The sequence below is a fragment of the Papio anubis genome, chromosome 9 (assembly GCF_008728515.1).
Source record: "Papio anubis isolate 15944 chromosome 9, Panubis1.0, whole genome shotgun sequence".
Classification (NCBI taxonomy): Eukaryota; Metazoa; Chordata; class Mammalia; order Primates; family Cercopithecidae; genus Papio; species Papio anubis.
Genome location: NC_044984.1, coordinates 9613955 through 9639012, shown reverse-complemented (window position 1 = coordinate 9639012; position 25058 = coordinate 9613955). Strand labels below are relative to the sequence as shown.

At 46.2% G+C, this 25058-nt stretch overlaps 1 protein-coding gene across 3 annotated transcripts in view; it reads right to left on the bottom strand.

Moving 5' to 3' along the window:
- Positions 1-25058, bottom strand: part of LOC101000295 (ovostatin) — a 161157-nt gene that overhangs the window by 90097 nt on the left and 46002 nt on the right. Inside the window, exon 2 of one of the 3 annotated variants that reach the window (XM_021922008.2) lies at positions 13611-13764. The exons of the other annotated variants lie outside the window; for them this stretch is intronic. The gene's annotated coding sequence lies outside the window, so the exon portion shown is untranslated. The remainder of the gene's footprint in view (positions 1-13610; positions 13765-25058) is intronic. 3 annotated transcript variants of the gene reach the window in all.

Below are 25058 nucleotides of genomic sequence, written 5' to 3'. Positions count from 1 at the left end.
TGAGCAGAGATCATGCCACTGCACTCTGGCCTGGGCGACAGAGTGAGACTCCATCTCAAAAAAAAATAATAATAAAAAATAAACAAGTAATATATACTCATGAAAAGTAAAAAGAAAAATAAGAAAAAGAATAAATTATGCTTCCAAGCTTAGTGAAGACCTATTCACGCTTCCAAAGTCAATTTCAGTATATAATTTCTCTCCTGTGTTTTCACCACCTTTCTTGCTTCATTTTCTTTAAAGTATGGTTCTTTAGGTAGTATTGATCATTTTTGATATTAAGAAAACATAAAGCTTCTAGAAATAATTCAAATCATTTTGCAACCTGTGGCTGTCATCACTTTGCAAAGCATGCAGTGTTTCTTCGTAGCCAGTTGATGAAGGGCTTAGGGAGATTTGCCAGGAACTTACCATGAGTCATGGGACAAATGGGAACTTGTCCTTCCCTCTGCAAAACCTGTTCTTGAGAAGCCCTTTGTCCAGAGCCTCAGCAGGCAGCTGGTTCATACCAGCCAATGGTAAGCAATGCTCCTCTGTTCTCTCCTTTAAGGCCTCTCTTTGTGTGAAGACTCACAAACACAAGTATCTGTGGTGGGGCTGTGTCATGAGGGCAGGCTCACAGTGCTCTCCTCTGAGTTACCATTACTGAACATAATCAGGGTGTGTAAGCTTGTTTTATTTGGCATAAAAGCTGTTACAACAAGTTATAAACATTTCCAGAGCTTCTTACTAGTGGAACCACAGGTAATCTCTCAGGCAGAGTGTGGTTGGGACTGAATGCACTCTGTTGGGAAAGGCCTGTGGTAAATGTAACACCTTGGCACAAGAAAGTTATACTTTTGTTGTAGTGTAAACCAAAAATAAAATTCTAAGCCCCCCAACCAACAGAATGAACCCCTTCTGTCAGCCCAGGACATCCTACAGTAAATCTGAAACACTAGTTCAGGCCACGATAGGAGTGGGAGGTCAGATGTATCTGATGATACCTTCCCCCTTTGGAATCCAGGCACTGCTAACCAGCATTAACATTAAAACAGAGACCTTAAGACAAAATACTCTGTAGCAGTAAGACACCAACATGACAGACAACAGGACCTAAAAGAAATTGAAGTATTTTATCCCCAAATATATTTCTTTCTTTTTTTTTGCTTGAACATGATCATTTTTTAAAATTTTTACTTTAAGTTCTGGTATACATGTGCAGAACGTGCAGGTTTATTGCATAGATATACATGTGCCATGGTGGTTTGCTGCACCTATCAACCCGTCACATAGGTTTTAAGCCCTGCACCTAAAATATATTTCCTTGACATATTTTGAAATGGATCTGCACAGCTGACTTTTGTGGGGAAAATCTACATTCTACAGAGAATCGTCTTCCTTTTCCAAGTCATTTACCTGATCCAGGAGAGACTTAACTAAGAGTCTGGCACCTTTTTAAGTCTGATAAGAGACGTTTACAATCTGTTCTCTCTGAAGCCTGCTACCCAGAGGCTTCATCTGCATAATAAGAATCTTGGTCTCCAAAACCCCTTATCTTAACCCACACACTTCCTTCTATTGATTCCAAGTCTTTAGATAAACTATTTTAGCCAGGCGCGGTGGCTCACGCCTGTAATCCCAGCACTTTGGGAGGCTGAGGCAGGTGGATTACGAGGTCAGGAGATCAAGACCATCCTGGCTAACACGGTGAAACCCTGTCTCTACTAAAAATAGATAAACTATTTTAATCAATTGCCAATCAGAAAATCTTTGACTCCACCAAGGACCTGGAAGCACAGTTCCCTGCCCTCTTTGAGCTGTCCTGACTTTCTAGACCTAACCAACGTGTACCTCAAATGTATTGATTAATGTCATATGTCTCCCTAAAACATGTAGATTTGAACTGTGGCCCAACCACCTTGAGCGTATGTTCTCAAGATCTCCTGGGGCTGCGTCTTCATGGGCAATGGTCATGCACATTTGGCTCAGAATAACTCTCTCCAAATATTTTACAAAGTTTGACTCTTTTCATAGGCAGTAGCTTTCAGAAAACTACAATTACTCAACCTGACTTTAAAATATTAACGTGTTAAGAATTTGGTTTGTGTGTAAAACATTCATTCCTTTCCTTGTAAGGTAGTTACAGAGCAGGACAAAGGCCTTGGAGCCTCATGGTGAGTGTTTGGATCTTGGTTCTACCACTTCTCAGATGATCAACCTTGGATGAGTTATTTGAATTCCCTGTGCTTCCTTTCCTTTGTCTATAGGTGGGAATAGTCACAATACCATACCTTATAAGCTTGTTGTGGAAATTGAACAAGTAATATATTTAAAGTGATTAGAACAGTGACTGACACAATAAACATTGGGTAAGCCCTTATAGAGACTAAATATTACACCCCCAACCTCCCCACACACCCTACAAAATTCTAGTCATAAAGAGCACTAGTATGAACCATGGGTTGCTCATGTCAACCAAGTCCTCTCCAAAATGATTTTCCTGAAATCAGTATAGAAACAACTAAAAAAAAATGAGATGTCATAAGTTCTATATAATGATGCTATAGAATAAAAGAGGAAAGGAATTGAAAAAGATAAGTAAGAACATCTTTATCAGGTGCAAGTAACAGAATACCTAAATAATAGACTTTTAAAAAATCAAACATTTATAATTTCATTTGGCACAAATCCTGAGAATGGAGGACAGGCATTGGTTCAGCAGCTCACTCATGCCATCAAGGAGTTTCCTAAATTCTTTCCACCCTACTTCCTTTTGTGTCAGTATGATTTGCAATTTTGGCTCCTGAAGTAGCAAAGATTATTTCTTCCCAGCAATATCTCAATCTGAATGAAAAGAGTGAGCAGAAAAAATTTTTTCTTCTCCTACATCTCTCTTTTCTTTTCTCTTCTCTCCTTCTTTCTCCTTCTCCTCCTCCTCCACCTTCTCTCTTTCCCTCTTCCTGGCCCCTACCTCTTTCACAAACTATTGCAGATGCTATATTAGGAAATTCTCCTGTATAGCTCCTTAGCCAGACCTGGTTTCTATCTCTCATTGCTAGGCCAAGGTAGTGAATGCTGTGGTGTACCCTCTAGATAATCCCCTTCATGGAAGAGGCAATTATGACCCTAGCTGCTAGGAATGTTGGTGGCTGTTGGCTGTCAGATGAATTCAGCTCTGAGAGCTTCCCTCAGCATCAGAGAAACATTTCACTCAGGTTCCTCCTCCTTTGTAGGGGCAGCTCAGTGCACAATAATGGGTACTGTGTGTGTATAAATGCACGGCTCTGTTGCCTTAAATTAGGACAACTCTGAACAACTGCCCCAACCCCACAGCTCCCCATGGGATATACTGAGAACTTTATTGTGACTGCCTTGTAGTACAACTCCTTTTCTATACAATCCTGCTTCCTTCATCTTCTACAGGTATCGATCTTTAGAATTCTCTCCAATAAACCCTCTACCCACAAATCTCCATTTCAGAGTCTCCGTTTTGTGGAACCTCATCTGTGGATTCTAATCACTGTAAGAGGGGATTGTGATAATATGATCGACTTAAAAAACAAAATCATGATTCATCTGAGAGCACTTGAGGCCTGAGCAAAATATACATTCTCTAAACTTAAAAAGAAGAAGAAAATCTCATGGATGAGCAACCACAAACACAGAAAAGTGCATTGTTCAAGACACTTTATTTTGCCTATTGCATTGTGTTTGAAGGATGGGAAGGAGTGAACAGAAAGTTGTGAGCAAGATAAAAATACTAAAATGTCATTCTTTGGTACAGTACAAAGAAAATGAGAGCTCCCAAAGATCAGTGACCAGCAAGAACAATTATGACATTAACATGGGCAGAGTTCCCTAAAAGAAGAATCCAGAGATGGTCTAAGCAGTGCTTCTCAAACTTTATACCTACCCAATCTGAGGACGATCTTGTTAACATGTGGATTCTGGTTCAGCATATGTGGGTAGGACCTGACATTCTGCATTCATTTCCAACAGCCTCCCAGCAATGCAAATACTGCTACTCTTCTGACCATACTTGGAGTAGCAAGGCTCTGGAGCCTTTGAACCCCAGTTCACCATTACATATGGCTGGGGAAGCTTTGAGTAGCCTTGATGTCCAAGCTATGCCTTTAGATCAAGGGATTTAAATTGTGGTCTTGGGCCTAGTAGTGCCAGTATCACTTGGGATCCTCTTAAAAATACAAGTTATTGTGCTTCAACCAGATCTATTGAGTCAGAATTCCAGGAATGAGTCTCAGCAATTTCACCATCTGGGTGATTCTGATACACACTAGAGTTTGAGAACCATTGCCTTGCTTTGGCAATCCTATTAAGTTGGTCTAAGTGAGACATCAGCATACACATTAAAAACAAACAAATTTAAAAAGCCCAGGCTCCTAGCATGTTCAAGGAAAGTCCACCCAAGAAAAAATGTGACCTTCTAGCACACTCGTGCTAGAGGTTTAAGAGAACAAATCCAGCTTATTTTGGCATATGATGTCCCTTATGGGATGAAAGAAATGGGTAACTTTTTTTCTCCCTAAGTAAGTAAAAGATCAATTTTCAGTCCTCAGTTTCCTGGACTCACTTGCAGCACTGGACACTGTTGACTACTCCTTTTTCCCTGACAGTTTTTGACCTGGCTTCCAAGAGACCACACTGTTTTGGTCTTCCTCTGACTTCACTGGTTTCTCTCTCACAATCTCCTTGGCTGATTTCTTCTCAATCTGCTTCTCCCAACCTCCACATATTCAAGAGCTTCACAGAAAAGTCCCCAATTCTCTTCTCTATTCAGACTCATTGCCTGAGCAATCTTTTCCCATCCCACAATCTATGTGCTCACAATTCCACAATTTATATATATATTTTTTAGCTCAGAGCTGTCTCTTTCTCTCAAACTCCTATACTGATTGTCCAACCTCCAACTTGATGTCTCCATTTGAGTATATAAAATCAAAAGCTCAAAGAAGAATTATTAATCTTCTACCCCAAACCTATGTCAGCCATGGCATAGCTCAGGTAATGGCAATTCTTTCTGTAGAATTAGCTCAGGTCAACAGCACGGGCATGATCTCTGATCACTTTTTTTTTTTCTCATTCCTTGTATTCAGTCCAGGAAATCATACTGGTTTTACTTTCAAAATATACCTAGAATCTATTGCTTCTTACCAGCATCTCCCCTGCTACAACCCTGGTCCAAGCCACAATCACCTTTTGCCTGGATTATTTTCACAACCTCCGCCAGCCTATACTCAACACAGCAACCAGCTGATTATTTAAAAACGTAATCAGATCAGGCCACGGCTCTACCCAAAACCCTGCAATCATTCCCAGTTTTGCTCAGAGTGAAATCTAAAGCCCTAACAATGACCCTTGATCCCCTACCTGGTTTGGTGCCCCAACAGGGTTCTAATCTCTCTGCCTACTACTGTATCCTCTTTGCTCCAACTACTCTAGTACTATGCTAACTTAATTGTTGTTTCCCAAACACACAAGACACACCTTAACTTTATGGGCTTTGTTTTTTTCTAGCTGATCCCACTGCCAGGCCTAGTCTTTCCTTAGATGTCTATGTGGCCAACTCCATAACCTCCTTCACGCCTTTGCCCAAATGTCACTGCCTCAATGATATCAACCCTAAGCCTTGTGTTTAGCTTTCCAGTCTTCTCACCTCCCAGAGTGTTCTATATCCTCCTGCCCTTCTCTACATTTTATATTTTCCATAGCACTTATAACCTCTTAATTTCCTCGACTTTGCTTATCCGTTATGTTCATTATTATGTTTGTACATTTCGTTTGATTGTATCATACGTATTGTTTCTCTCCCCCATTAAAATGCAAGCACCACAAGGGCAGCTGTTTTTGCTATTTTCATTCATTGATATTTCCCAAACACCAAGAAGAGTATTTGGCAACTATGAGCTTTCAAGACTGGTGGTCTGAACTAAAGCAGCATGGCAGTGCTGGATAAAAGCATGTGGATCTATGAGTCATTCAGGAGGTAGATCAACAATTGCCAATTATCAACACTGATAGAAAAGAAGATGAGAGAGAGAAGGAGGTAAAGTTGATCCTTAGGTGATGGATGATGATATTGCCACACACTGAGGCAGGGATCTAAGTTGGAGAAACTGGTTTGGAGTAGATTATGGATCCTACTGAGGTGGCTGTGGGACATTCAATTAAAGAAGCACCTTAGGCAGTGGGATATATGCAACTGAAATGTGAATATAGAGGCATATATTTGGGTACACAAAAATACAGATAGTAACTGAAATGCAGGATATTTAACGTGTATAGTGAGAAGAGAAGAGGGTTTGCAATAGAATCATGAAAGAATTATTTAATAGTAAGAGAAAAGTGGAGCAAAATGAAGATCAGTAAATATCCAGAAAGCGAGAAGGAAAATGTGATTGTTATGTGATTATTATGGGAATATAATCTATATCTTTAGGATATGGATATAATCCATCTTTAGGGTATAGATTATATGTTGGAAGGAAAAGAAAACAATAAAGAGAAAGAGGCTGAGGATAAAGAAGAGAAAGACAACAAAATTGATGGAATGAGAAGGTGGCCAAAGAGGATGAGATTTCTAGAACACAGCAAAGGAGATGCTAGTGTTAAGCATTTCAGCTATTCATTAAATGTATATATATCTATATGTATATATATATACACACACATACATATATACACATATGTGTATATGTATCTATATATGCATACACATATGTGTATATGTATGTATATATGCATACACATACATATGTGTGTATGCACATGTGTGCATATGTGTACACATACATATATTCACGTGTACATATATGTATACATGTGTGTTGTATGTATATTTAGATGTACGTGTGTATGTGTACATATACATACATATACACACATACACCCATGTATATGTGTATATACATTCACGTATGTATATATGTATATACATGTACGTATGTATATACATACATATGCACTCACATAGTTTATTTCAAATTGCAAGGAAGTATGTGATTACTGTATAAGAAAATGATAGACACAGTTAATTATTTTTCCCATATAATATTATATATTCTATATAATATATAGAATTATATATAAATATATATTATATATATAGACCATATATATGAAAAGATACAACAAATATATGGATATCTCTATTCTTAACACAGTGAAATCAACTTATGTGACACCAACATGGATAGACACTAGCTGTTCACCTGTGATAAATCAATGAATGAACATGTTAATTAAAGCCTCAGTTGTAATTTAGACTCTATGCTTTTTTTTCTACTTCTCCCCTATTCTTTGATGGTCTTTATGTTAGGTTTATTGTGTTTTATCTCTAGGGGACTATCAGTATATCTATACATTTGTCAATAAAACTTATTCTCTTATCCTATAACAACACGGCTTCCATCCCAGTTCCTAGGGATTGGGGGGTAAGCCCGAGTGACAGGAACAGTGTGTATTATCGGGGTTCTCCAGAAGGACAGAACTAATAGGATTGATGTATATATAAAGGGGAGATTATTAAGGAGTATTGATTCACACGGTCACAAGATGAAATGCCACAGTAGGCCGTCTGCAAGCTGAGGAGCAAGGAAGCCAAGTCCGAGTCCCAAAACCTCAAAAGTAGGGAAGCCGACAGTGCAGACTTCAGTCTGCAGCCGAAAGCCCAAGAGCCCCTGGCAAACCATGGGTGTAAGTCCAAGAGTCCAAGAGCTGAAAAACTTGGCATCTGATGTTTAAGGGCAGGAAGCATCCAGCACGAGAGAAAGATGAAGGCTGGAAGACTCAGCAAGCCAACTCCTTCCACCTTCTTCTGCCTGCTTTTTCCACCTGGCTGGTAGCTGGTTGGATGGTGCCCACCCACATTGTGGGCAGGTCTTCCTGAGGGTGGGTCTTCCTCTCCCAGTCCACTGACTCAAATGTTAATCTCTTTTGGCAACACCCAGAAATGCCCAGATACACCCAGAAACAATAATTAGCATCCTTCAATCCAATCAAGTTGACACTTAATATTAACCATCGCAGGGCAGAACTTCAGCCAGTGTGGAGCCCATAGAGTTTGCTGCAGGAGTGTCTGTAATGGAGCATGACCAGGGTTGCCCACACCCCTAGGCTTTACTCGCTCCTATAGGAGACTTTAGTCTTAGGGAAACTATTAGACCTGAACTCTGTAGGACAGTCTTGAAAATGAGATGAGGTCAGTCCAACCTGAGCATCCCTTTGTCTGCTGGCCTCTTCTGGGGCCCCAGACTGGTTGCACCTGCCTGCAGTTGCAAGCATCTGTTTAGCAGCAGCATGACCTTAAGGAGGTCACTAACAGGTCAATGCCTCAGCTTCTTCCACTGAAAAACAGGAATGGTCACTTCTACATGACGGAATTACCTTGAAGGTGAAAAGGAGCTGGTGATGTCTGGTGCTCCTGTCCTGGCTGACACAGCTAGGTCCTCAGCATTTGCTATTATTGCCTGTAAGATGGGGAGCAGTGAGGGGCTCCAGGCACTCAGGAAACCCAGAACTCCCACAAGCGGGCAGGGCGGGGTAGGCGAAATTTCAGGGAGAAGGCAGTCTAGAGCAGATCACGGAGAGGGACGCTCCAGGCTTGGGAGACAGACACTCTGCAAGAGAACGCCATGGAGGACGAAGCAGCAGAGCAACAGCAAGCAGCACCTCTGGCTAGAGCTGTGCCTTTAAAGGAGGCATTGTAGGAACCATGCTCCTCTTGGGGTGGCAGACGGATGGCCAAGACCATGCCTGGGCTCCCTGTTCAACCATCTCCAAAGATGACATTCCCCATGAGAATGTTTCCTATGAAGCCAGGCCAGCCCTTGACCTCTGCAGGGCTGCCACTGGCCCTGGCCCATCAGCAGCAGCATGCCAGTCCCTAGAGGCTGATGGTGAGAAGGGAGCAGAAAGTGCCCACTCCTCACCCAGATTCACTGCTTCTCCTCGCCTGCCTCTGTCATGACCCCAGGGAAGCAGACCTTGAACCGGGGATCTGGCCTTCACCTTTATCTTCTCCATTCTGGGATAAAAGACCACACATTGGGCACAGTGTACACTGCTCCCCAAAACCTTTGAAGTAAAAACTAAAGAATGATCTGCTCATTATGCAGGCTGCTTGGGGGCCACCAGATGCCAACGAGTAGAAGGAGAGAGAAGGAAGGATGGAGGAAGTAAGGACAAGGGGAAAGGGGAAAGAAGGAAGGGGAGCAGGGAAAGAAGAAGAAAGAGAGGGAGGAAAGGACCAAGAGCCTTGCAGAGAAAATTCCCCCTTTTTCTGAGGAAAGGCGCTGGGCAGTGGCGCGGCTTCTTGGGTGAAGATGTTGGGCAGGGGCTGACGGGCAACGGCAGATAACAGCATCCAAACTTCCACACACGAAGTCTGTCCCCTCCTCTTCCCCGTGCTGTCTCAACCCCTCCTCCTGCCTTGTCATCTATATCATGGGAAGCAGGTGACATATCTGGCCCAATATTTTGGGGCCTAGCTTCTCCCAGGTGAAGAGGGGCAGACGCAGGGACAGGAAGAGGTGGCTGGGAGGGGCTGGAGGGCGGGGCTGAAGAGAGCCTGGGAGGCGCTTGTCATTCCCTCCAGTTTCTGCAAGCTCCCCCGCTGCGGCAGAGCAGGAGGAGGGAGCACAGCCTGGAATTGCTAATTTGCCAGGACCTCACCTGCCTGCGTCACGAGGCACAGGTGCCAATGAGGCCAGGGTCCAGTCTGGGGCCTGAGATGGGGTGGTGGGGAGGAGAGAGACAGTCTCTCCTCTGTCCACCTGTCTCTTCTGTGCAGGAGGTTTCCAAGCAGGTGAAGCACCTTGAAAGGGGGAGGTTCTAAACTAATCACATTCCCATCGAAAAAGCCCATGGAAAATGAAAAGCCCACACACTTGCCCATTTCATTGCCACAGGAAGGGGGCAGGTGGAGCAGGAGCAGTGTAGGTGCTCCCCACACCACTCCCAATTATCACTGACTCCTCCCTTTCCTACATTCTCCTTCCCAATCTGCCACTGTGTCCTGTAGTTGGTCTCTTTGAATGTTTCGTCCAGCCCTCCTGGCTTGCAAGTCCCCTGATTGCAGCCTCATCCCCACCATGTCCTGACTACAGCAACAGCCTCTGTGTGTCTCTGCCATCTGCTCTCTCTCTCCCTTCTTGTCCCCTTTGTGACAGGTGCTTGATGAACCTTCCCCAAACTCTTCTGACCCATCTCAGGACCCAATCACAGTTCCCTAACACTCCTGAATCAAACTTGAAGTCCTGTCCTGAGTACCCCATGGGTCTTAACTCACTCATCCCAACTTCACTCATTACCTTGCCCCACACCCTGCCAGGGAGCCTCCCGCGGCACCGTGGAGGACGCAGAGGAACCAAGGCAAAGCTCCTGTGGCACCATCCAGAGAGACCAGGCCCACAGGCATGTGGAAAGTCAGCCTCCAACACCCTGCTCTGCAGGGAAGGAGCTGAGTGCAAGGGAGAGGCAGCGCTATCTGTGCTCCCCGTGCAGCAGTCCCAGCCCCAGCCCCAGTGCAGGCCGGCCTCCCCGGCAGCCTGTCATACTCTGAGTTCCCAGCCACTTTCAGGCTTCTCTCCAAGCCTGTGGCCTCCATTTCTAGACTGCACCACGGGACCTGCACGCCAACCTTGCTACCTTAGCCCCCTCCTCCAGGAGCCTGCCCTGTGTGGAGTAGGCACGTGGTTTTCCTCTCCAGCACCTATTTCCTCCTTACTCAAGCAATGGCCCCATTTCCTCTGGGGAATCCATCGCAGTTCATGAGCCTCAGATCGGGCTGCCCCCAGAGCTCCTCAGTCTAAGCCAATCAGTGTGTCATAGTCCCCGGCCTCAGCAATGGATTCTGGGACAGACACGAGGACCAAGCCAGGTGGGATGAGTGAGTGTGGCTTCTGGAGGAAGTGGGCACACGGGAGAGCATTGTTTCCTGCCAGACCTAACCCTGGGTCATGAGTCTAGCCCCACTGGTTGTCACCTCACCACAGTGAGAGCGAGGCCTGTCTGGGAATGTAACCAGCCCAAAAGCAGCAAGCTGACATGGAAGGAAAGCAATCCAGGCCTGGGTGATGTCGTGTAAGCCCTGAAACTCCGAAGCCTGCTCTACTGATTGGTTACTTGTTGCTCAATCTGGTTTGGAGAGTTCTGACTGACAGGGTGCCATCAATTTTTAGTGGTTTCTCTCCCCTGTAGACCCCTGGAAGCCTGTGCGGTTCATACTATGCAATGAAGAATCAGCCTCGCCCTGTGCTCTCCCGTTCCAGCCTCTAAGCTCCTAAGGACATCGTGTTGGCCACATCTTTGGTGTCTCTCAGGGTCCAGCACAATGGGGAGCACACGGTGGGAGATGGATGTGGTGACCTGGAACTCGGGTGTGAGGACGCTGGGACACAGGCCCAGGGCTCTTGAGAGACATCCTCCCCTCCCTGGGCTGTGCCAGCCACTTGGAGAACCTGCACCCACTCTCAATGATTAACTCAGCACTCCCTTCCCCAGGATACGCCTTCCTGCCCGTCTCGCCTCATCCCATCCCTGGGCAGGGGACATGCAACTGTCTACAGGTGCCAAGTACCAGGATGGGAAAGGAAAGCCACCAAAAATCTAAGGCTGCCCTCAGAGAAGGGCAAGCATGCGGTCCCCATCTTGATGAGGAAACGTAATTTCTGAGGGAATAGTTTTGCCCTCCATTCCAAGCGCTGGACACGAGGAGGCCACAATCTGGGGCTGATGGCTCTTAAAGACTTCCGTCCTCTTGCCGAGGCATCCCTTGGGTACATTTAGCACAACAGTAAGCACAAAGGAGCAGCCAACACTTTCTGTAACTGATGGTAGCAAGTTGATGAATGGCCACCACGGGCGGTCAACGAGTAGAGATTATCAACAGGTAAGAGCGAGCATTTCCTGAAGGCTTCCTAGGTGCCAGGCACTGTTCCATTCCTTTGCGTGTTTTAATTCATGTAATCTTTGCAACAGTTCTATCAGGACGATACCATGATGACCACAGTTTCACAGATGAGAACATTGAGGCTCAGAGGGATTGAGTAAGTTGCGGAGGGAACAGAGCAAGCAAATAGGGAAGCCGGATTTGAGCCAAGGCATCGGCTCCAAGGCAACCCCTCAGCCAGTTCAGTGCAAAGCCTCTTGTTTACAGGGACTTTCCAGACAGGCTTGAAGCAGGCCAGTGAGTCAGTGGGCAGGGGAGAGGCAGAACAGTTAAGGGGATGTGGAGGCAATGATCATGCTTCATCCCCCATTTTTCAGTTTGGGAGGGCTTCCAGGAAGAGGTGGGCTTCCAGTTGGTGACAGAAGAGGAGGCTGCACAGTGAAGGAGCAGGGACTCCAGATCTGGCGACGATCAGGTGTGGGCCGGGGTGAGGGTGGCTTGGACCAGGAGAGGGACCTGAGTCAGGCAGCCACATACTTCATGCTGGGATCTCCCATGCGAGGCACAGTCTGAGGTCCCGGGAAGAAGACCAAGCCTCATTTCCGGTTGCTTGCAGCCAAAGACAGGACCTGTGTACCCAACAACCCCTGGGACCTTTGCAGGAAACAGCAAACACCATTCACTCATTCGAGTTAGATACACTGAGTGAAAAGTCACTGGAGCCCAAGGACTGTGCGGGGTCAGTGCTGCCGATACAAGAGGCCGCAGCCCTCCCGCTCGGCTCCCTCAACGGCCTCTCTGTGCTGCAGCCACACTGGCCTCCTTTCAGGTCCTCCACCTCAGGGCTGTAGCTCATGGGCTTCCTTCTTTCTGGAACATTCTTCCTGACCTACCTACTCACCCTCAGATTTTACCACAAATGCTATTTCCTCACATCCACCTTCCCTGATCCTCAAGACCAAGCCAGGCTCCCCATGACAAGCCTCGCCGCACCTCATCTCCCGTCCACAGAGGCGGTAATAACCCACAGAACCCAAGGCCAAGATCCCCGGCTTTGAACCCTGGCTCTGCCACTGGGCTACGTCACTGTCTTTCTGTGCCTCAGTTTTCTCATCTGTAAAATGGAGATAACAGCAGTGCCTGCTCATAAAATGTGGCAAGGGTTAAATGAGTTAATGCACTCAGATCAATGGTGGAGCATGGTTAACGCTATATGAATATTCGTGAATATTATAAATAGGCCTTATCACAGCTGTAATTAAATAACTGCTCATGCATTGGTTATTTAGGTCTGTCTCTCCTGCCGGCATATGCACTCCAGTTGGACAGGGACACTGCCTTATTCATCACTGGATCTATAGGGATTTTTCTCAGTGCCTGGCACACAGGCACCGTTAGGTAAATCTTTTCTGACTGCGGGAAAGAGTGAAGGACTAGCCCCCTCCCCGTGGGAGGAAGAGCGTGAGTTTTGAGAGCAGAGCCACCACAGGAAACCAGGAGGCAAAGTGGGGCGGAAGGGAGTAAGCTCTTGGGCTCTCAGAAGCAAAAGCTTCCAAGCCAGGCTCTCACCTTGGCCCCCCCACCCAGGGAAGCCAGCTGGGTCCTCCAGGACCAGGAATCCCCAAAGGGACTGCTCCCAGAGGGTGTATTATTGGGATTGGAGAGAGGACTGCCCAGAACCACCTCCTCTGAACAGGTAGGGGTGGGTGGCAGCTCCTACCTGCTCAAGATGTCTCCGGAGACCTTCTGCAGGCACTACAGGGCATCCGCCGCCCGCTGGACGGCCTCCTCTCCCTGCAGGTCTGGTGGGATGAAGGGCAAAGCGTAGGTCTGACCTGCCAGGAAATGCTGGGTCCTCGCAGGAGTCATGGTGTCTGTGGGTGGGAGCCAGAGCATCAGAGCCACCCATGTCCACCGGCACCCACCCCACCACAGGGAGGGTGGTGTTGAGACAGCACAGCCCCCATCCCAACTGTGTGCACAGCTTCAGGGAGGTGGGGAGGGGGATGGCAGACAGAGCATTTGGTGGGAGTCCAGGATCTCATAGGAGATGGGATTCTGCTGATGGCTGCTGAGTGGATGAGGGAGGGAAGGGGCAGGACCAGGGACTGGGGAATTGGTAGGGACAACGGAGGAGCTCGGAGAAGAGGCAACATTTCTCACCCCTTATAAGGTGCTTGGTACCTGCCAGGAACCCTGTCCATATGTGATCTCAGTTCAGCTCCCCACCTTGGGTACACAAGAAAGGAGCCCTGGCTGCAGAGGAAAACAGAGGCTGGAAACAGGGATACATGGGCAGGGTGGTGGTGGTGAGAGAATTGCCCGAATCAACTGCCAAATGGTGCCCAGGTTGGAAAAGCAAATGTGCACACATGGGTTCTTCCCACTTTAACCCTGAGGAATTTGAGGCCTGCTTCTGAGACAGACTGGGCAGTGGCTAGTGACTCTAGTACAGGAGTGTCCAGGCCCTGCTCACCCAGGCTAGAGCTTAGGGAGCCAGAAGGAAGGAGGTGCATGTGCGGGTGCAGGACAGGAGGGAAAAACGCTCCTCGATTGCAAGGTGAGGGGAGAATCTCTTTACATTGGGTTGAATTAACTCCTCCCCTTGATGCCACTACAGCAGGAATCACATGGCAGATGGCACCGATTTGATTGGCAAGAGACATGCCAGGAAGAATATTAAGACAGCAGGCCCCTATAATTAGGACTAATCATAGCCTGTTGCTTGAAAAGGGTACGAAGGACATTCATCAGGCCTGGCACTGTGCCCTAGACCTGTCCTCCTGGGCACTATAGTGGGGCCCTCCATTGCAACAGAAGTGTGGGTGGGCCTGGGTGAGTGTGGCAGGAAATGCCTAGGAGGCTCTACTTGACCTTAAAGGGCTGGGAGACCTTGGGTAAGTTGCCTTCTCTGAATTTCTGGTCTTTTCCATTTTCCATTCTCCAGGCTGAGAACTGCACTCTGACACATGGTTATTCCCAATAATAATAATAATGTGTGTATCATGCATAATGCACTGCACCTCTTCACCATGCTGGCGCCTACTCCTCTGCTCCCCCTGCCGGCTTCCTCAGCCCCTTCTTCTACCCTGATGGTTCTCTCCTAGCCTCCTCAGGCCAGCACTCCCCATGATCTGAGATGTCCGTCCTCCTTCCTCTTCAACTTTTTCTCCAGCAGTGAGTTCCTCCTCCTAACTCAGGCTTCCAGGAAGGATATCCTCTGCTTCTCAGACCTGAACCTGCCTCGAATGCTCATGAGGGCCCAGGAGCTACTCCTCACCTCCCCCTTCTCTTCCCTCCTCTCAGATAACCAAGGCACGGCCAACTGATCCTTCACCATCCGAGGAACCCAACCGTGTGAGACCACCACACCTGTTCCCAGAATGTTCTCCTTTCCCCTTCTTTGTATTTATACTGATGGAAATTTGCTGGTCATTCTAACTTAGTTCTGTGCCTCAGTTTTCCCATCTGTAAGATCAGGAGGAGGATAAAGATGTAAGATATTTTCTGTGCACATCTTAACATGAATTCCTTGTTAGTTACCACATCTGAGGCTGTCTGTGTGTGTTTACTGTACTATCCACGTGAAAGGATTGTACAGACACGAATCTAAACAAGGAAGTAGCAAGTCCATTCAAGGAGTAAGAGAATAACTGATGGTTTATTCATTCTGTCTGCAAACATCTACTGATCATCTATTCAGTGCAGACCATGATCACAACAAAGATGAATAAGACCCCATGAAACAGCCAGGGAAACAGCCTCAAAAACAGTTAAACTCTAATCCAGCCATGAGTACAATGCTAAGGAGGAACGAAGCCCTTCTAGGGTTAGGGAAGTCAGGAAAGGCCTCTTAGCAGAATGTGTGCCTCTCTACCAGGCCCAGGGAGAAGGTGCAGAGACAGCACTCCAGGTGGGGAGCAGTGGCTCACACCTATAATCCCAGAAGTGAGGGAGGCCGTGGTGGAAGAATCAACACCAGCCTGGTCAACATAGAGACTCCTGTCTCTACCAAAAAATTTAAAAAAATAAAAAAATTAGCTGGGCATGGTGGCACAGGTCTATAGTCTGAGCTACTCAGGAGGGATGAGGTGAGAGGATCATCTGAGCCTCAGGAGGTCCATCCATGCTGCAGTGAGCCATGATCATGCCAGTGTACTCCAGCCTGGGCAACAGAGTGAGATCCTGTCTCAAAAAACAAAACAAAATGAGGGAGCTCCCAGGTAAAAGGAACAGCTCGAACAGAGGTATGCAGTGAAACGGCAAGTGGTCTTGAGTGGCGGGGACACAGTCATGCTCGAGGAAGTACCAGGAAAAAGAATGATAAAGAGAGGCCAGTTTGTGAAAAACACCCAAAACCAAGGCTGGGAGTCTGGACTTGAGCCAGGAATGAAATCCTTAGACCTGTGCTGTCCAGTGTGGCAGCCACCAGGTACATGCAGCCACTCAGCACTGGAAATGTGGCTAGTCTAAATTGAGATGTGCTGTCAGTGTACATACACACTGAATTCCACAGACTCAGTAGGAAAAAAGAACATAGACTATCTCATTAAAATCTATATTGATTTCATGCTAAAATGACCATATTTTGGATATATTGGATTAAATAAAATGGATCACTAATTTCTTCTGTTACTTTTTACTTTTAAAATCACATACGCGATTCCCATATTTTTCTTTTCTTTTTGCCACACTCAGTGTCCTGTGATTCCAAAGAAATGAGTCCCAGTTCTTTTCAGGCAAGAGCTATCCTAGAAAGGATTCTGGCGTAAGCATCAAAATCATTCATAACATTATCATTTTATGGCCCCTTCATTCTGTATCTGGTATATCTTAAACTATAATCATGAAGATAATCATTATTGTGCCTCTCTCAGCAGATGGTATTTCCTTATGCTACAATGGTATTACAAATATTAGCTCATAATACCCATGTATGTTAGAACGATTCTAACACCTTCTCAAGAACTATTTCATTTAACTCTTAATAACGGTGAATTTATTATTATCTCCAATGTTACATAAGGAAATGAAGTTGGAAAGATCACGTGGCATTTTTTTTCAGCAATGAAATGCTAGTTGAGATCAAGGCCAAACTTGAACCTATGCTGTCTGACTATAGGGCTTTTGTTATTGATCAGTATGTTTTATTGTTTTTATACATTAAAATTGCACAACGTGGAGTTCAAAAATTTTGTTAGTACTACCAATTTTAAGATACCTCATCATGATACTTTGTCTTTATGTAAACCTTAAAGGACAGGTTTTTTTTTTTTTTTTTTTTTTTTTTTACTGACAGAAGAACAAGGGAATCTGATACTAACCAGCCCCTCCTGTATGGTCAACATTTTTGTACTCTACTATATATCACATCAATTGTTTATCTTTATAACACACTTTGGAGTCATGTAGCAATATTTTTAGAATTAGAAAATCCAGGCACAAAGGTTAATCTGCAATTATCTTTTGCAAAGCCTGTGGCGCTCTTCTGAAAAGATGACGATCACTTCTTATTTAGTGGAAAGACAATAAATAGTTGATAAATAATAGTCTTCCATCAGGGAGTTTTGTAATGGGAAACCCTAACTCCTCAGTTCCACAGTGGATGACTGCAGTTCACTCTAGGTCTTTGATATTTTATTACCTGCTTATCCATTTTGTTACCTTTTAATGCATTACATAAATGTATATTCTTCTTCTTCTTCTTCTTCTTTTTTTTTTTTTTTTTGAGACGGAGTCTCGCTCTGTCGCCCAAGCTGGAGTGCAGTGGCCGGATCTCAGTCACTGCAAGCTCCACCTCTCGGGTTTACGCCATTCTCCTGCCTCAGCTTCCCGAGTAGCTGGGACTACAGGCGCCCGCCACCTCGTCCGGCTAGTTTTTTGTATTTTTTTTTAAGTAGAGACGGGGTTTCACCAGGTTAGCCAGGATGGTCTAGATCTCCTGACCTCGTGATCCGCCCATCTCGGCCTCCCAAAGTGCTGGGATTACAGGCTTGAGCCACCGTGCCCGGCCAATGCATATTCTTTAATAATGGTGCTTTTCTCACATCTGTGCCATCCGTGTTCATCAAGATCTTTTTTCAGTTTCTTTAAATGACAACTAAAACTGTACATACGTATTGTGTATGGCATAATATTTCTACTACACAGCGTTGCTTTACAGAATGCAGTAAAAACTATGGACTCTCCCAGGAAAATGCATCGACACCGTACCCCTGTCTCATAAGGCAGTTTATAATTTCAAGAGTGCATGGAGCCGGTCCTGCACACCGTTCTCCCACACCCGGCTCCAGCGTCTCTCCCTGAGTTACAGACCTCGCTGTAGGCCCCCAGGGAACCAGCGCGGAGGTTTAAGCGGTGTGGAGTCAACTCCAAGGGTCAGGAGTTGGCAACTGGTTCGTTCCCTGTACAATTGGTGCCCCCGACACAGAATCTCCCCGAACGAATAAGAGAAGCTTCTGACTCCTTCGCCCATCCTTCTGACTTCTACTTGCTTCTCCCATAGAAGCAGGTGCGGGAACCGCTGAGCAGCACAGCCTCCCCCAGCAGGAAATCTGGGACACACAGGAGCCTCGGTGAATCTGACCATTGTCTCACCTCACCAGGCAGGTGCCTCCTCCATCCTACCTTCGATCAACTTTATTACTACGATTATTAATATAAAGCCAGCAGCCATATCCCAATATCAACCCCCTTTATTTGTTTGACGGGCACTCATTACTCCAGGAGGGTTGGCTGCTGCAGAAGAGCCGGGCGAGGCTTCCCAGAACCAGTGCCCCTGCCTTCCAGAACCTCCCGTGCCTTCCAGAACCGCCCGTGCCTTCCAGAACCGCCCCTGCCTTCCAGAACCGCCCGTGCCTTCCAGAACCGCCCGTGCCTTCCAGTCCTACACCCTGACCTGCTCTCCTGCTTCTCTCAGCACAACCAACATTGTCTTCACCTCTGCAGGCAGCTCCTCTGTGGCCCGCTTAGTTTCTACCTGCCTTTAAAAATTAAATTAAAAAGCCAGGCATGGTGAGGCAGGAGGATAACCAGAGGCCAGGAGTTCGTGACCAGCCTGGGCAACCTAACGAGACCGCGTCTCTAAAAAAGTTTTATTAAAAAAAATTAAATAGAGAAATCAGACGCAAAAGGACAGATATTGTATGAGTCCACTTATGTGAGGTGCCTAGAACATTCAGGTTCATAGCAGCAGCAGCAGTGGCCACCAGGGATGGGGAAGCAAGGCGGGAGTCGGGCAGCTTGTGTTTCATGGGTGGAGTTTCAGGTGGGGATGATGGAAAGTTCTGGAAATGGCTGGTGGTGACGGCTGCACAGCAGTGTGGGTGTGCTAACGCCACTGAGCTGTATGCTTCAAAATGGTTTCCACGGTGAATTTTAGCTTAGGTTTATTTTACCACAATAAAAACTAGGAAAAGCTGGTAGAAGGAAAAGAAAAAAGAAAAGAAAAGAAAGGAATGAAGGAAGGAAGGGAGCCAGGGAGGAAGAGAGGGAAGGAGGGCGGGAAGGGGCTAAAAACAGTTAAGTGTTATAAAGGGAGCATCGGTCCAGAAGCCCAGCAATAATCCCTCCTGGAATCCATTGGTTTGCCTTAAGAGTTTTTAGCCCTTCTCTTTTCGGGTTCCCAGATAAATACAGGATGCACAGTTAATGTGCATTGGAGAAAATAATAATTTATTATTAGAGAATACGTAATTTCTTTAGCATAAGCATGTCCTGTGCCATGCTTAGTTTAGGACATACTTATGCTAAAAAAAATTATTTGTTCTTATCTGAAATTCAGAATTAACTAGGCATTTTATATTTTTACTTGCTAAATCTGGCCACCCTATTCTCTTCTTAATATTCTTCAACTCTCCCAGCTTTGGCCTCCTTCCCTGTCCCCTCTTCTAGGGTGGTCAGATCAAGTTGTAAGGAGAACATTCCCACTGTCTCGATGGCTGCAGTGTGTGGTCCCCACAGGTGGCGAGAAAGAGATGGGTTTCCACCCATGCTGTAGACAAATGTTTGTGTCCTCCCAAAATTCCTTTGTTGAAGCCCTAACCACCAATGTAATGGTATTTGCAGATGGGCCTTTGGTAGGTAATTAGGGTTATATGAGGCCATGGGGTGGGGCCCTCATGATGGATCTGGTAAGAAAAGAGACCACTCTCTCTCTACCCACCAAGTGAAGACACAAAGAGAAAGTGGCTGCCTGCAAACCAGGAGGAGAGCCCTCACCAGGAACCAATCTAGCTGACACCTTGAACTTGGACTTCCAAACCTCCAGTATTGTGAAAAATAAAAGTATGTTTTTAAAGTCATCTAGTATATACTACTTTGGTTTGACTAATACGACCTGAAAATACATTTTCCCCCTCACCTCACCTGAGCAATATCTAAGTTGCTTAAGGCACCCAGGGCACATCAAAGGAGAAATGTCCCATGCACAAGGCACAGCCACGCCCAGGAGAAGCAGCCTGGCACAGATAGGAGCACACAGGCTCGGGGCTCTGCCACTCATTCTTCCTTGACCCTGGGCAAGACACTGAGGGGGGGCTTCAGCAGTCTGTAGTGGGTTTAATAGTGCTTGCCCTGCCGCCTCTGGAGGGCTGTAGAGACCAGATGTCAAAGCACTTTGTTATCTGTAGGATTTATTTGAATGAGAAATGAAATATATGCTCCAGGATGTCTATGTATCCAAAGACACACACACACGCATACACTCTCACACTCACACACACACTCTCACACTCACACATATTCACACACTCACACTCACAACCTCTCACACAGTCACACACACACCCGCACACACTCACACACACACTCTCTCGCACACACATTCACACACACTCACACTCACACACACTCTCACAGTCTCACACCCGCACACACTCACACACTCTCACAGTCTCACACCCATGCGTGCGTGCGCATGCACACACACACAGAGTCACACACTCAAACACACACTCACACACGTGCACACACACACACACTCACACACACACTCTCACACACACATTCACACACACACACTCACTCACACACTCTCTCACACACACTCTCACACTCACACACACGCTCCATCACATACCAAGCCTGGTTGCATGTTCTCAAAGATGTGCTGCTAGGCGCCAAGGTACTACTCCCAGTTCTAGAACCAGACCTAACAGTTCACCCTCCAGACGGTTCACCCTCAACTGTATAAAAGTTTTCTACCTAATCTACTACTGACAAGCTCATCTCAGACCTAATTTTAAAGATTTCCTAGAAGCCGGATTGCAAAAACTTTTACCCTCACCCTAGAGCTGCAATGGGAATCCTTGACCTCAGCCTAGACAAAGAAAAGCTGCAGGTCATTCTCATGTGTGGACACGGAGGCCCGGCCTGCCTTTGCTGGCCAGCTGGGCTGAGTGGACCTGGGGAAGGAAAGCTGCAGGGTTGGCCCCGGGCAGTCTTGCTGAGGCTTGCCAGCATCCTCCAACCTCCTAGATTCCCAGGATCCGTGAGCATGGACTTTAGGAATTCTGGTGGAGGGGTGAAGAGAATGCAGTAGGGTGTCCTGAGCCCTGATTTATAGGAAGAAAATCGTAATGATTTCCTAGGAGACTGAGGACTTAGTTTAAGATGTTCCCTTGTATCACAGTTCCTGGAACAGACTCCCCTCTCCTGGAAAGCACTCTCCTCTCCAGCATTACATTTCTCCAAGGTGCATTGCTTTTTGGGAAGTCTTCCAAGGATACTTGGAAAAAGGAGGAAGGAAATGTCCCACTCTCTAAACTGTTAGACAGATGCAGCCAGATAGAAGACACAGCCAGCTTCTCTTGCTGATTATAAGGTATTTGAAAGAAGCTTGGGCCCAGAACTCTGCCCAGAATTCCCTGTGCTGTAGAGGCAAAGACAAGCACTCTGCCTTATGGGAGGCTTGGGCTGAAGTCATCACTGGTTCTAGAGCCAGTTTTACTGAACACCCATGAATGGCTGTGTTCTGAGTGAGCCGGTCACTCACATCACCCTGACCTGCCCTGAGTTAGACCTTACATGATCCTACTTCTCCAGGAAGGCTCTGTGACAGCCAGGGACCTCCCCATTCTCTGAAACGTATAGCATTTGAAGCTCCACCAGACAGCTTAGCCCCCATGTTGTGCTATCTGGGGTTGCTCTCTGAGAGATAGTAGAGAGTAATGGTTACAAGGAAGGCCTTTGGTACTAGACTGCCTGGACTGGAGTCCTTATTCTGCTTAATAGCTGTGTGATCTTAGGCATGTTACTTGTGCCTCAGTTTCTACTCTATAATAATTTAGGGACGATAACTGCATCTGTGTCTGTGGTGAGGATTCAATGAGTTAATATATTTCAAGTGATTACAAATGATGCCTGTGTCCATAGATGGATAAATGGATAAACAAATTGTCGTACATATAAACAATGGAGTATTGCTCAGTCACAAAAAGGAATGCAGAACTGATGCCTGGCACCACGTGGTTAAACCTCAAATGTATTACGTGAAGTGAAAGAAGCCAGACACAGGTCACATATTATGTAATTCAATTTATATGAAATATCCAGAATAGGTAAATCTATGGAAACAGAAAGCAGATTGGTGGTTTCTAGGGGCCGAGCAGAGGGGAGAATGGGAAGTGGCTGCTTCATGGGTGCAAGGTTTCATTTTGGGGTGATGAAAATGCTTGGGAACTACATAGAGGGAGTGGCGGCACAACACTGCGAATGTATGAAATGACACTGATGGTTCGCTTTAAAATGGTTAATTTTTTATGTGCATTTCACCTGGCGCATAAGAAGTGCCACGCAAGTACTAGTTGTTGTCCTGCACACATTCCTTGACTTCCCTGATAAGAGGTCCAGGGCTGTATCTGATACTTTCATATCCTTCTTGTGTGGAAATTTACTGGCTGTGAGGTGGAATCAGAGAAAGTGAGAGCCTGAAAGACTGCAGTGATTGCAGAGCCGACGCTCCACCAATAGAGGAGATGGGGTGGGGATGCCTTTGGGATTTTCTGTGTGCTCCAGGGAAACCTTCCCTTTCCTCAGGTCCAGGATGAGGAGACACAACAATGTCCCTGTCACCACAGTTACTGAGTGCTTGCCCCGTGCCTTCAACAAGCCAGGGAAACAGACACACAACCAGATGACGTGAGTGCAATGGGTGTTTTGACAGGCACTGTGGAGGGGAGCCGGGTGCCTGGAAGCACTCACAGAGGAGCTCGTCTAGTTAAGATCACTTTCAGCTGTGCCCAAGAGCAACCGGACCACAGGGCTCAAGCACCAGGATTCATATTCTCCACACAACAGGAGAAGGGAGGTCGGTAGCACAGGGCTGACGTGGCGGCTCCATGATGCCTTCAGGAACCCAGGACTTCCTTCCACTCTGTCTGAGCATGTGGGTTTCAGCTGAAGAGTTGTAACACGCACGCCCATTCGCAGGTGCTGCATCGGAGTCCCAGGTGGGAAGTAGGCAAGCACAGAGAAAAAAGGTAAAAGGCAGAAATGAGCTCAATCTCTTCCTTTTTAAAAGGAGATTCCTAAGAATCTCTACCCAGAGGCTTCCTCTTACATCTTATTGACCAGCACTGGATCACATGACTGCTTCTAGCCGCATGAGAGTCTTCGGATTCTAAGAGGAAGAAGGGGAGGGCAGGCAGAGGGCAGCCAGCTGTGCAGAATCTGCTGGAGGCACCGAACTGTTGGTGGAGGGGTTGGGGTGCTCGGAGAAGGCTTTCTGGAGGGTGTGACGGCAGAGATGAACTTAAAGGCCAAGTGGGAGTTACCCTGGTGAAGCAGGGCAGGGTTACAAGCATTCCAGGGACAGGAGGCAGCATGAGTGTTTCAATGAAAAGATGGCAGTTGCTATAACAAACTATACACAAATACTCATATAAAGGCTTAAACACAATGGAAGCTTATCTCTCAATAATGGGAAGTCCAAATCCATGATGCTTTGAGTCAGGGACCCAGGTTCCTCCCATCTGTGCCTCCTAATCTGCCATTGCTAATCTGGGGCTTCCATGATGGCCATGCTCCTTGGAAGTGAGAAGAGCAGACAGAGCAAACAGAGGACATGTGGGAGGTTTGAGGCACAGGTCTGGAAGCAGCATGTGTCACTCCAGTGCAGAGTCCATTGGCCAGCGCTGGCTCCGATGGCCACCTCTCACTGCAGGGGCAGCAGGGAAATACAGCCTGGCTGTCTACCCAGGAGGAATAATAGCCAGTTTCTGCTACAGTGATAAGGTGAGAAAATGTTCAGTCGGGTGTGGAGTGGTTGTTTCTCCCTTGTACACAGCAGGTGGAGAGGGGAGGGTGCCTTAGACATTGGACAAGAAAACTATAGTCATTGGAAGTTTGTCTTTTGCTGTAAACTTAAGGCCTTCGCTCTCTAGTTTGTAAATCAGGCTCTTGGTGAATTTGGTTGGCATGAATTCATTCTCCAGCGCTAACTTACTCCAAAGTGAGCTAGGCTTGATGAGTTTCTGCCAGACTAAGCACGAGATCTTCATCTCATGATGAGTCTATCAAGTGCAGTCTTCTGAGTCCCAGCTGCATCCCCCAGCTCACCTTCATTTGTTGGTATGAAAATAAATTTGGTTAGAGAGTCCACTGAAAACAACGTCCTCCACAGTAGCAGCTTTAATTGGAAGAGATCTTCGTACACATCTAGTCTGATCCCTGCCCCATTAGAGGTCCCATAAGTGATCATCTAAGCCAGCAGTGAGCTTATTATCTCAAAATTTATTCTCTTTGGGATAGATCTAATTGTGAAAATGTGTGTTTTTGTATACACCAAGCTGAAAATTTTCAGTTTGTAAGTTCATTTATCTAGAGGTACACAAAGTAAGTGTACTTCAGTCGCAGGAAAACCTTTTGAAACATTACACTTGCAGGAATTCTATACAAGATGTAAACATTCCTTACAGTGAATTTCTCCTTTCCTTAACCATGCAAGGACTGTTCAATTTAAAAGAAGAATGTGATTGGGTGATTTTATATTGTAGGCAGAGGAATGAGGCTGACTGGAACAAGAGCTGAGCTTGTCTTTTAATCCTCTATTACATGGTGACTATCAAGAGCTACGAAAGTCCTGAAATTTGACCTTATTTGCAAAGTTAACAAGTGAGTCTGCCATAGTTTCAGGATGCTGGCAGAAGACGCGAGACTCCTGGGTTAG